The following is a 12,756-nucleotide window of genomic DNA, read 5'->3' as shown; positions in this document are numbered from 1 at the left end:
GTAAGACATTTCCTGGTGCAGATGTAGATTCTGACCACAATCTATTGGTTATGAACTGCAGATTGAAACTGAAGAAACTGCAAAAAGGTGGGAATTTAAGGAGATGGGACCTGGATAAACTGAAAGAACCAGAGGTTGTAGAGAGTTTCAGGGAGAGCATTAGGGAACAATTGACAGGAATGGGGGAAGGAAATACATTAGAAGAAGAATGGGTAGCTCTGAGGGATGAAGTGGTGAAGGCAGCAGACGATCAAGTAGGTAAAAAGATGCGGGCTAATAGAAATCCTTGGGTAACAGAAGAAATATTGAATTTAATTGATGAAAGGAGAAAATATAAAAATGCAGTAAATGAAGCAGGCAAAAAGGAATATAAACGTCTCAAAAATGAAATCGACAGGAAGTGCAAAATGGCTAAGCAGGGATGGCTAGAGGACAAATGTAAGGATGTAGAGGCTTGTCTCACTAGGGGTAAGATAGATACTGCCTACAGGAAAATTAAAGAGACCTTTGGAGAAAAGAGAACCACTTGTATGAATATCAAGAGCTCAGATGGCAACCCAGTTCTAAGCAAAGAAGGGAAAGCAGAAAGGTGGAAGGAGTATATAGAGGGTTTATACAAGGGCGATGTACTTAAGGACAATATTATGGAAATGGAAGAGGATGTAGATGAAGATGAAATGGGAGATAAGATACTGCGTGAAGAGTTTGACAGAGCACTGAAAGACCTGAGTCAAAACAAGGCCCCGGGAGTAGACAACATTCCATTAGAACTACTGATGGCCTCAGGAGAGCCAGTCATGACAAAACTCTACCATCTGGTGAGCACGATGTATGAGACAGGCGAAATACCCTCAGACTTTAAGAAGAATATAATAATTCCAATCCCAAAGAAAGCAGGTGTTGACAGATGTGAAAATTACTGAACTATCAGTTTAATAAGTCACAGCTGCAAAATACTAACGCGAATTCTTTACAGACGAATGGAAAAACTGGTAGAAGCCGACCTCGGGGAAGATCAGTTTGGATTCCGTAGAAATGTTGGAACACGTGAGGCAATACTGACCTTACGACTTATCTTGGAAGAAAGATTAAGAAAAGGCAAACCTACGTTTCTAGCATTTGTAGATTTAGAGAAAGCTTTTGACAATGTTGACTGGAATACTCTCTTTCAAATTCTGAAGGTGGCAGGGGTAAAATACAGGGAGCGAAAGGCTATTTACAATTTGTACAGAAACCAGATGGCAGTTATAAGAGTCGAGGGACATGAAAGGGAAGCAGTGGTTGGGAAGGGAGTAAGACAGGGTTGTAGCCTCTCCCCGATGTTATTCAATCTGTATATTGAGCAAGCAGTAAAGGAAACAAAAGAAAAATTCGGAGTAGGTATTAAAATCCATGGAGAAGAAGTAAAAACTTTGAGGTTCGCCGATGACATTGTAATTCTGTCAGAGACAGCAAAGGACTTGGAAGAGCAGTTGAACGGAATGGACAGTGTCTTGAAAGGAGGATATAAGATGAACATCAACAAAAGCAAAACGAGGATAATGGAATGTAGTCAAATTAAGTCGGGTGATGCTGAGGGAATTAGATTAGGAAATGAGACACTTAAAGTAGTAAAGGAGTTTTGCTATTTAGGGAGTAAAATAACCGATGATGGTCGAAGTAGAGAGGATATAAAATGTAGACTGGCAATGGCAAGGAAAGCGTTTCTCAAGAAGAGAAATTTGTTAACATCGAATATAGATTTAGGTGTCAGGAAGTCGTTTCTGAAAGTATTTGTATGGAGTGTAGCCATGTATGGAAGTGAGACATGGACGATAACTAGTTTGGACAAGAAGAGAATAGAAGCATTCGAAATGTGGTGCTACAGAAGAATGCTGAAGATAAGGTGGGTAGATCACGTAACTAATGAGGAGGTATTGAATAGGATTGGGGAGAAGAGAAGTTTGTGGCACAACTTGACTAGAAGAAGGGATCGGTTGGTAGGACATGTTCAGAGGCATCGAGGGATCACAAATTTAGCATTGGAGGGCAGCGTGGAGGGTAAAAATCGTAGAGGGAGACCAAGAGATCAATACACTAAGCAGATTCAGAAGGATGTAGGTTGCAGTAGGTACTGGGAGATGAAGAAGCTTGCACAGGATAGGGTAGCATGGAGAGCTGCATCAAACCAGTCTCAGGACTGAAGACCACAACAACAACAACAACTCTCCATCCAATCCAAATAATGATAGCTGTAAAAGAACACAAAGAAACGCCCCCAACAAATGAGACTGTTGTCATCCTACAAATAAATTGGCAAAGTGTTTGCAAGAAAGTCCCAGAGTTTGGGAGTACTGTTAAAAAACAGTGGAGCTCACAAATACTAGATACAAGGAGCTAGTCATACAACAAAAGCATAGGCTAATGAGAAAAAGATGTGCAATCTATTTGTCACAGAGGAGAAGAAACTAAAATGTTCAGAACTGAAGTGGGCTGGAACTTGTCATTGGCTCCTTCTGTTGATGACCAGGCTCATCCCCAGATGTAAGCAAAACCTGTAGGGAAATATCTTCTCACTAATCATACCATCATCATCAAAAGAGTCAGCAATCAGTTTTGTAAGTGGCTGACACTGACAAGACAATCTCTGACATAATGCTAAATGCCTTTGCTGAAAACAGATTCTTTGAAAGTCAACTCATGATGGAAATAGGTTATATCTTATGGCAACCAATAGAACTGGCCTCTTTGAGGATGTCCACTTTGAAACTGGTATTGATGACCGTGATGCTACTAAAGTATAAAGGGCAACTAAAGCAAACAGAAAAGCTTGCATATTCAATGAACAAGATGAAGAAGCTGTAGCGTCATTCCTCAAGAGGGAACTTTAAATTACAGTTCTGCAAACGAGCATGTAGATGAACTATGGCTCAAATTTAGAAGCACTGGACAGACATGTACCCTGTATAACAGTTCATGATATGAAGAACCCTTCATAGTATACAATAATTGTAAAGAAATTTCTAATGAAATAGCAAGTCCTGCAATAGGTGCAAAATAAAGTACAATGCTAGTGATAAAGGGACATCTAACAAAACGCGTTTGGATTTCACAAGGCAATGTGTGAAGCCTTCAATGATTAAAGTAGCAAAGTCCATCAAAAGGCCTATGACAAAACCCAAAAAAATTCGGATCGTATGTAAAGGCTGTCGGGTCAACTATACATATCAGTACTAGATTCGGCTTCATCCCGTAACTTAATAATGATGTGGTGTTTAATGTCATACATGTGCAAATAGAAGAAGAGAATACTGACAATAATTCTTAAAGTCTTAATTGATTATTGGAATTTTAGTTGTGACTGACTGATCTGTAGCACAGGCCAAGGTATAGGTTATGGTGAAGAGTGACAGTTGGTTGAGAACTGGTGAAGCTACTGAATGCAGATGCAAAATCTCAGATGTTGTAAGATACTATCCTGTAGCATAGCCCAAAGTCTAGATTATGTTGAAAGGTGGTAGACTGGTTGAGTTGGCAGAGTGGTATCCGACACTTCAAATTATCCAGGCAACACAGGAATTCCAATTGACGTTAATGTAGAAAGAGCAGAAATGTTAACAAATGTTCCCTTCAGAAAGATGATCTGGGATTATTGCCATAGTTTAATACTTACATCACTGCAAAGATGAGTGTCATAGAAAAGATGATCTGGGATAAGTGTCATTCTGATACTTGCATCACTGCAAAGATGAGTGTCATAGATAATAGTGCTAATGGCTTTGTGAAATTGCTATAACTAAACAAGCCCTTCCCCCCTTAAACATAAAATACTGTAGACTCTCAAACAAAAACCTGTGTCCAGTGGTTGATAGATGCACAGGTCACACCAGTGTAGTATAACAGAAGTGGTCCACATGGTTCACATAACTATTATCACTGACATGCATTCATTGTTGAATCTTAGAAGGTATCCTAATCTCAAACATAACATACTTCAAAAGGAATGCTAACTAGAACAGATTCCAAAAACATCAGTTATACGAATCTCAATTATCATGAATTTAGTCACAGAAATTCAGAAAAACCTGAAATGGCAGAATATTTGATGATAGATGGATTGATTACAGTGTGCACAGAGGCATTTAGGCAATTTTTTAACCTGTGCTCCACGTGCATAATGGGTGGTAAAATGAGAAGCATTGTCTGCCACGCACTTCACAATGGTCTGCAATAAAATGATGTAGACATGGCTGCAGAAATCAACACGGGATCACTGAATGGCATTTTGTACTGGAACAACCACCACTACATTGGATGAAAGCAAGAATGGTCACTGCCTGCCTTCCACTTTGGGGCCCTCTGTATCCAGCTGCTGAGCACACTCTAAATGAAGCAGGAATCATGACACCTGACTGTCTGCTACATCAAATGGACCTTTCAGAGCTTCAAATGCTGATCCAGTTTCTCTGGAGATAGAACTTGCTCTCCAACACATCCTTACAAGCTCCACTATGTTAATATTCCCTCCTCCCTTTCTCCAAAGAGTAGGATTTGATTATTACCTTATTATATTTTTACCTTTGTATTTCCATCTTTTTAGCCAAAACTACAACCAATTCTCCACACTTATTTTTTAACTGCATTATTCATTCCACTTTTTATCTTTTTTCCTCTTCAATACATCAGTACTTTGTACTTTGCTTCCTGAAGCTAAATACTATCAAATGATCAGAAGCAGAGATATGTGAACCAATCTTCAATCTGTCTAAGTGTTTGCTGTTTCTCCTGCATGTGTTTTTCCTTTCCCAAGTATAACATCACTAACAGTTCATAGTAAAAATATTTCTGTTACTGATAAATCAGATATATGTACAGTATTTAACAATCATTTTCTGAGCATTGCTGGTGAAGTAAATAAAAATTTAGTTTCTACAGGGAATCCTATAACTCTCTTGGCAAATTCCTTTCCGAAGTTGATGTCTGAAATACTCTTCTGTGATACAGACAAGGGGGAGATGGAGTCAATAATTACCTCACTGAAGACAAAGCACTCTCATGTATATGATGGAGTGCCTAGCAGAATATTAAAGTACTGTGCTGCACAAGTTAGCCCTGTATTAGCCATATTTGTAATTTTTCCTTCAGGAATGGTCGGTTTACTGAACAATTTAAGTACTCAGTAGTAAAGCCACTTTATAAAAAGGGAGAAAGGGATAATGTATACAATTTTTGGCCTATTTATATGCCATCAGTGTTTGCTGAAGTTATTGAAAAGGCCATGTATGTAAGGATAATTGATCATTTTATATCACACAATTTGCTATCAAATGTACAGTTTGGCTTTAGAAGTTGTTTAACATCTGAAAATGCTATAGACTCTTTTCTCTGTGAGGTACTGGATGGGTTAACAAAAGGTTTTGAATGCTATGCATATTTTTTGATTTAACTAAGGTGTCTGACTGTGTTGATCACAAAATATTGTACCAGAAGTTGGAGCATTATGGAACACGGGGAGTAACTCACAATTGGTTCACCTCTTGCTTTAGCAACAGACAGCAAAAGGTCATTGTTTGCAGTGTTGAGTATGTCTGTGATGTGGGGTCTGAATGGGGTATAGTCAAATGGGGGGTGCCTAAGGGATCAGTGTTGGGGCAGCTCCTGTTCCTTATTTATATAAATGATATGCCTTCTAGTTTTATGAGTAACTCTAAAATATTTCTGTTTGCTGATGACACTAGCTTGGTAGTGCAGTTCACGACATACGTTCATGGCTTGTAGAAAACAACTAACACTAAATCACAGTAAGACTCGGTTTTTACAGTTTCTAACACACAATTCAACAAAACCTGGCGTTTTATTTTCACAGAATGGGGATATGATTAGTGAAACTGAACAGTTCAAATTTCTAGGTGTTCAGATAGATATTAAACTGTCATGGAAAGCTCATGTTCAGGATCTTGTTCAAAGACTTAATACTGCCTTTTTTACTATCTACACCTACATATCGACATATCCACATATATACTCCGCTAGCCAGCAAGCTGTGTGTGGCGGAGGACACAATTCGTGCCAAAGTCATATTTCACCCCCACCCCCCTCTCCCCTCTGTTCCACTCGCGGATCGCACGAGGGAAAAATGACTGTCTGAACGCCTCAAAATGAGCTCTTATTTCCCTTATCTTTGAATGGTGATCATTGCGCGATTTGAAAGTTGGTGGTAATAATATATACTCTACATCCTTGGTGAAGATTGGATTTTGGAATTTAGCAAGCAGCCCCTTCTGTTTAGCGCGCCGTCTATCTGCAAGTGTGTCCCACTTCAGACTTTCTATGAGATTTATAACACTCTCGTGACGGCTAAATGTACTAGTCACGAATCTTGCTGCTCTTCTTTGGACCTTCTCAATCTCTTGAATCAGACCCAATTGCTAAGTGTCCCCTACAGACAAACAATACTCCAAGACTGGACGAACTAACGTATTGTAAGCTATTTCCTTTGTTGAAGGACTGCATCACTTCAGGATTCTACCAATAAATCACAATTTAGAGTTACTTGTGTAATCTGATCATTCCATTTGAGATCATTTCGAATAGTCACACCCAGATACTTGACGGACGTTACCGCATCCAAAGGCTGGGCATTTATTTTGTACTCTTATATTAATGGGGATTTTTGCCTTTTTATATGCAGTAGGTTACACTTACGTTCACAACTTTCGTGTGATACTACTTTCCTGTAGACTATAGCATCATCGGCAAACAGTCTAAGGCCGCTGTCAGTACCATCAAGCAGATCATTTATGCAAATCGTAAAAAGCAGAGGACCTATTACGCTGCCCTGGGGCACATCTGAAGTTACTCTTGTTTCTGTTGAAGTCACCTCGTTCAGGACGACATACTGCTCCCTGTCTGTTAGAAAACTTTCTATCCAACCGCATATGTCATCAGGTAGACCATAAGCGCACACTTTTTGTAGCAAGTGACAGTGTGGAACTGAGTCGAATGCCTTTCGGAAGTTGAGAAATATGGCATCAACCTGGGAGCCAGTATCTAGAGCCTGTTGTATATCATGCACAAAGAGGGCCAGCTGTGTCTCGCATGACCGCTGTTTCCTAAAACCGTGCTGGTTTCTGCAGATGAGCTTCTCAGGGTCTAGAAAGGTCATTATGTCTGAACACAAAATATGTTCCATTATTCTACAACAAATTGAAGTCAGTGAAATTGGCCGGTAATTATGTGCATCCAATTTTCTACCCTTTTTATAGATTGCTATGACCTGGGCCTTCTTCCAGTCCCGTGGAACTTTCCGCTGTTCCAATGATCTCTGATAGTTGATGGATAAGAATGGTGCTATATTTGTAGCATAGTCAACATAAAATCTTACGGGGATACCATCTGTGCCAGATGCTTTCCTGGCATCTAAGGATCTTTGCTGTTTTACAATCCCAGATACACTAAACACTATGTCAGCCACCCTTCTGTTTGTTCGATATTTCAAAGGGGGAATGGTGTTGCAGTCCTCTACCGTAAATGAGTTTTTGAAAGCTAGGTTTAGAATTTCAGCCTTCTGTTTATCATCATCAGTTACATTACCCGTGCTGTCAGCAAGGGAAGGTATTGAATTACTTGAAGCGTTCATATGTTTTACATATGACCAAAATTTTTTGCGGTTATTTTTAGAATCTGCAGATAAAATATTGCTTTCAAATTTGTTAAAAGATCTCTCATTGTCCTTCTGACAGCTGCTTTCATTTCGCAAAATTTTTGTTTGTCAGCGGGGCAAGGACTACATTTAAAACTACTGTGCAAAATACTCTGCTTTCTCAGCAACTTCCTAATATGTTTGTTGTACCAAGGTGGATCCTTTCCCTCCCCTATACTTTTGCTAGGCACATACTTCTCTAGCACATGGTGGACAATACCTTTAAATTCCAACTAAAGGTGCTCAATATCTTTGTGTCCCACGGTCAATGCTTGAAGCTGACTATGAAGATATTGATTAATGACACTTTTATTTGCTTTCCCAAACAACAAAACTCTACACTGATTCTTTGGGTTTTTTTTTTTTTTTTTTTTTTTTTTGCAACTTCCACTGACATAGAAGCCACAATGACATTATGGTCACTAATACCTTCTAGATTAACTTCCTCAAAAAGATCACCTCTGTTTGTTGACAAGATACCTAATATGTTCCCATCTTGAGTTGGTTTTCTAATCAATTGCTCAAGGTTGTATGTTGAGAGTGCTCCTAGAATAACTTCACATGAATCTTTGCTTCTGCCCCCTGTGATAAACGTGTAATTTTCCCAGTCAATGGATGGTAGATTAATGTCTCCACCTATAACTAATGGATAATTTGGATATTTACTTCCTATGTAGCAGCAGCAGCAGCAGCAGCACTCCATCTTCAGGCCACAAGTGGCCCATGGGGACCTTCCCGTGTACTCATGACATTCTCTGAAACGCTCTGCGACATCTGTTACGGATGCTGGTGGTCTATAAAGACATCCTAATACAATGGTAAATCCTTGTCTGATTGACAGCTTTATCCAGAGTATTTCACAGTCTGACCCAGTATCGAACGGTATCTGAAGTAAGTGATCGTTCGACACAAAGATTAGTCTACTTTGCTTATTTTCATTCACTTATGTTTTATGTTGTTATAATTTGGTGTAACTCTTCCCACTCTAATAGGATATTTCTGGCTTATAAACAGGTGGTTCAGGCAATAAGTGTTGTAAGTTCATGAACCTCTTGTCAACTCCTGATAATATCAGCTTATTCCCAAGAGTAAGCAGGTTTCACTCAGTTAATACTCGGCAGAAATCAAACCTGCATTTGGATCGCACTTTCGTAACTCATGTGCGGAAAGGTGTGCAGTATACTACTACACCCATTTTCAACAAGCTACCACAAGAATTCAAAAATCTTAGCAGTAATCCACATGCTTTAAAATTGAAACTGAAGAGTTTCCTCGTCGCCACTACTCCTATTCTGTCGAAGAGTTCCTTGAAAAATGAAGGTGATTTTTCTGTTGTGTTGTTGATTGCATTTACTTAAACTTATGGCTTGTCTTTTTTCGGGTTCATAAACATTTTATTTTTATCTGTTATTATGTTTAAATTGTAATTTCATGTACTGACATATTCCATGACCTTGGAGATTTGCTCCTCAGTTTGGTCCTATGGAACTGGATGTGTAATAAATAAGAAAAGCATGTAGCTTTCCTCCATATAACTTTAAGTTAGACAAAATGTGTTTAAGATTTGGCTGTTTCTTCTGTCCTTCCTGAAGTGAAATATTTGTAAATTTAGCTGTCTGTCTTAGTATATAAGAACAGTATGCCAAACCTTGTCTTCAGTCTCTAGAGCAACAGCTTGGAAAAAGAGAAGAAATTATTACTGATATCAAAGAGAAAAAGAAGGCTCCCCACTGTCCTGATAAGCTACATATCTTGAGGCACAGTTCACCTTTACTGACACTATCCAGTGTGGTGTGGCAGCACCAACAAATTAAAAAACAGAAATAATGCAGGTGATTTTTGGCAGCTCACTGTCTACCATGACATGACATAACATGGTGTCAGCTCTGGCAGCAGCAATGGCTCCAACCTGATTGGGTACAGAGATCAACTGAGCTTGGGTAAGAGATACTGGTACACCATTCCATACAGCTGTGCAGGTCTCTCAGCAACCCGTGAAGTTGTCAGTGGGTGAGAGATCTGGAGAAAGAGCCGACCAAAGCTACAGTCAAACACCTTCCACACCGAAATAGGTCAGGAGATAACATAATGGACACATACAAGACAGGGCACAGCCACCAGCCTTAACACATCAGAAATTGTGAGGAAAGACTACCAAAATTAAGGATCACACACTGTGCAACCGTACTCCAAAAGAGGAAGCACAAACATAGTACAGGCAGTGTCTTTAATAGATCCGTTGCGTCTTCTAAATGTTCTGCCAATAAAATAGAGTCTATGGTCTGCCTTCCCCACAACATTTTCTGAGTGTTCCTTCCAATTTAAGCTCTTTGTAACTGTAATTCCTAGGTATTAAGTAGAATTTTTTAGCTTTTAGGTTTGACTTATTTACGGTGCAATTTAAGTTTAATGAATTCCTTTTGGCAGTCATGTGGATTATCTCATACTTTTCATTATTTAGGGTCAATTGCCATTGCACAATACAGATATCTTATTCAAATCATTTTGCAATTACTTTTGATCTTCTGATGACTCGACTTCATGATAAATGACAGTATCATCTGCAAACAACCTAAAATACATGCTCAAATTGTCTCCTAAATTGTTTATATCGATAAGGAACAATGGAGGGCCTATAACACTGCCTTGGGGAATGCCAGAAATCACTTCCGTCTTACTCGATGACTTTCCGCCAATTACTATGAACTGAAATCCATCTCCAGATGTGGCCATGCAATCCTGCATGGCTGACCAAGCAATACCTTTATCCTCTCAATCTTTAGTCATGAAGAACCTCTAAGGTCTTGAGTATGGTCTTCCAAAGCCATCGATTCTGTGTACAAATGAGAGTCATAGTGTTCCAACTGACGAGAGCAGCAACATCCCGGAATGATAAATTGCAGTCCAAAAGCTCAAACTCTTCCCACACTGAGTTCCAACATATGCTGATAGAAGTTGCTCCCCCTTATACTAGACATAATATGATCTTCCTATAAAAAATCACAACATTGAAACTTGAGAAACCTGCCATGTAATCTTTCCTTACATTCAGAAAATAGACAGAATTGCTCCTTCCTACTTCTTGTGGCAGCAGAGAAATGCTGCTAATTTGCATAAGCAAGTGCATGTAGCACACTTCATGCCAAATTGACATTTGCTGCCTGCTGCCTTCTAGTGTCACAATATTAATGGCCACCACGGTGAAGTGAAGTACTACACGAGAAAAGCTGCACAGATATGCAGCCAGATTTTGATGTTATTTGAATGTGTTGCAAATACCAGCAACTTGATTTAAATGTTGAAAACTTTAAAACTGTGCACTTCACAAAATGTAGAAATGAAGCATAACCAAATTACTTACACATTACATTTGGAATCAGTCAAACCATACAAATACCTGAGTGTAACAATTTGTGGGAATATCAACTGGAATTGCTCTATACTGTGCACTTCACAGTGGTTCGCAGAGTGAAGATACAGATGTATATGTAGTGTAGAATGATCAAATGTGGTCAGTTGCAGATAAATCAGGTGGCAAATGTCAGTTCACTGGTAGGGTACTGTCGAAACTGCAACCTTTCTACAGAAGACACTGCTTACAAAATACATCCTACTCGTCCCAGAATCTTGCTCAAGGGTATGGAACATACACAAAATATGGCTAACACAGGATATCAACTGTATACAATGAAGTGCAGGATCAATGGTCACAGGTTTGTTTCATGCAAAGAACAGCATTACGGAAATGATAAGCTGGCAGACACTGGAAGACAGACATGAACTATCCTGTGAAAGCCCACTTAGGAAGTTTCAAGAACCAGTATTAAGTCAGCAGTCTATGAATACACTACAGCCCACTATGTACTACTCCCACAGAAAATTCAAAGGTGAGATTAGATAAACTACAGCACACACAGAGGCTATCAATACTCCCATACTCCATACATGAATTAAATGGAATGAAACGCTCATAAGCAGTATAATGGGAAGTTGAGCCATGCGTGGCTCGTGTTCCTGCCATCATGTATTTTACACCCTGTTTTTAATGTACTTCCACCTCACTATGTTAATTTGATTTACTACTATCACTGAGTTGCTGCTTTGCCTGACCGTGACCAGCACTAGCAGGCGTATCAATACATTCCCTCTCATAGTATCTTTGTTTGATTGCTACAACTTCCCAGTCGTCGTCTGTCATAAGCCAGTTCAGATAGCGAGTTTGCCGCGAGTTCGGGCTGTCAGTGGAAACGCATCTGGAGTGCAGTCCGGACCTGCCAGTCAGGGAGTTGCAATGCAGCACTAGTGCAGTCTTCCATGCATTTCACAGTTGAAGGGCCTTTACAGTCAGATTGCTCAGCTAAGCTAGAAATGGTAATCACTTCCCACATCCTCCTGTGATAGCAAAGGACATATTGTCACTTTGAACAAACAACTGTTCAGTACTCTTCATATCACCTGGACCTTGAAATACTTAACCACACTCTTCAGCATAATCTGACAGTCTCCTGCTATGCCCTAAGCTGAAAGATATCCTTCCCAAAATTGCATTCTCAAAACACAAAGCAGTTGGACGATCCAAGTGCAAGCTATAAGGCCTGTTCTTTACAGCCATTCACTCATACTGCAGTTTCCTCATGTGCATTTCTTATTGTAGCAATGTAGTCCCACTGCTACTACTTTGCAGTATTCTAAAAAGGTATTTCAACCAGATACCTGTCTGCCTTTATGAGTGACCACCAGCAAATTCAGAAATTTTACTGCCAGGTTGTTGACTGTACTGGACAGCACAATGCCAATGACTTCTGCAGCTGTTTCAGCACCAACACTCACAGGACTCTGAGTCACCCACCCCCTCCACCTCCCATACCTCCCTCCTTGCCCCAACAAAAACTACAGAATACTCACAGCTGAGGACATCTGAAAACAAATTTTTCAAATAACAACTTTAGACAGAAAGGGGAATCTTCCTTCATGACATCTAAACATAATTCTATTGTTCTTTGTTTACATTTCTTTAACTCAAAGAGTTCATAAAAAACTGTCTGTCACACAGACAGCTGCTGCCTACCAAATAA

General features: G+C 39.5%; 1 protein-coding gene across 1 annotated transcript in view; it reads right to left on the bottom strand.

Annotated features, from left to right (window-relative positions):
• The window catches only part of LOC126150978 (MFS-type transporter SLC18B1-like), a 306,251-nt gene that overhangs the window by 66,612 nt on the left and 226,883 nt on the right, over nt 1-12,756 (bottom strand). The gene's annotated exons all lie outside the window — the stretch shown is intronic.

Source organism: Schistocerca cancellata, chromosome 2, assembly GCF_023864275.1.
Source record: "Schistocerca cancellata isolate TAMUIC-IGC-003103 chromosome 2, iqSchCanc2.1, whole genome shotgun sequence".
NCBI lineage: Eukaryota > Metazoa > Arthropoda > Insecta > Orthoptera > Acrididae > Schistocerca > Schistocerca cancellata.
The sequence above is the reverse complement of the archived record's forward strand: the minus strand, read 5'-3'. Positions and strand labels throughout refer to the sequence as shown.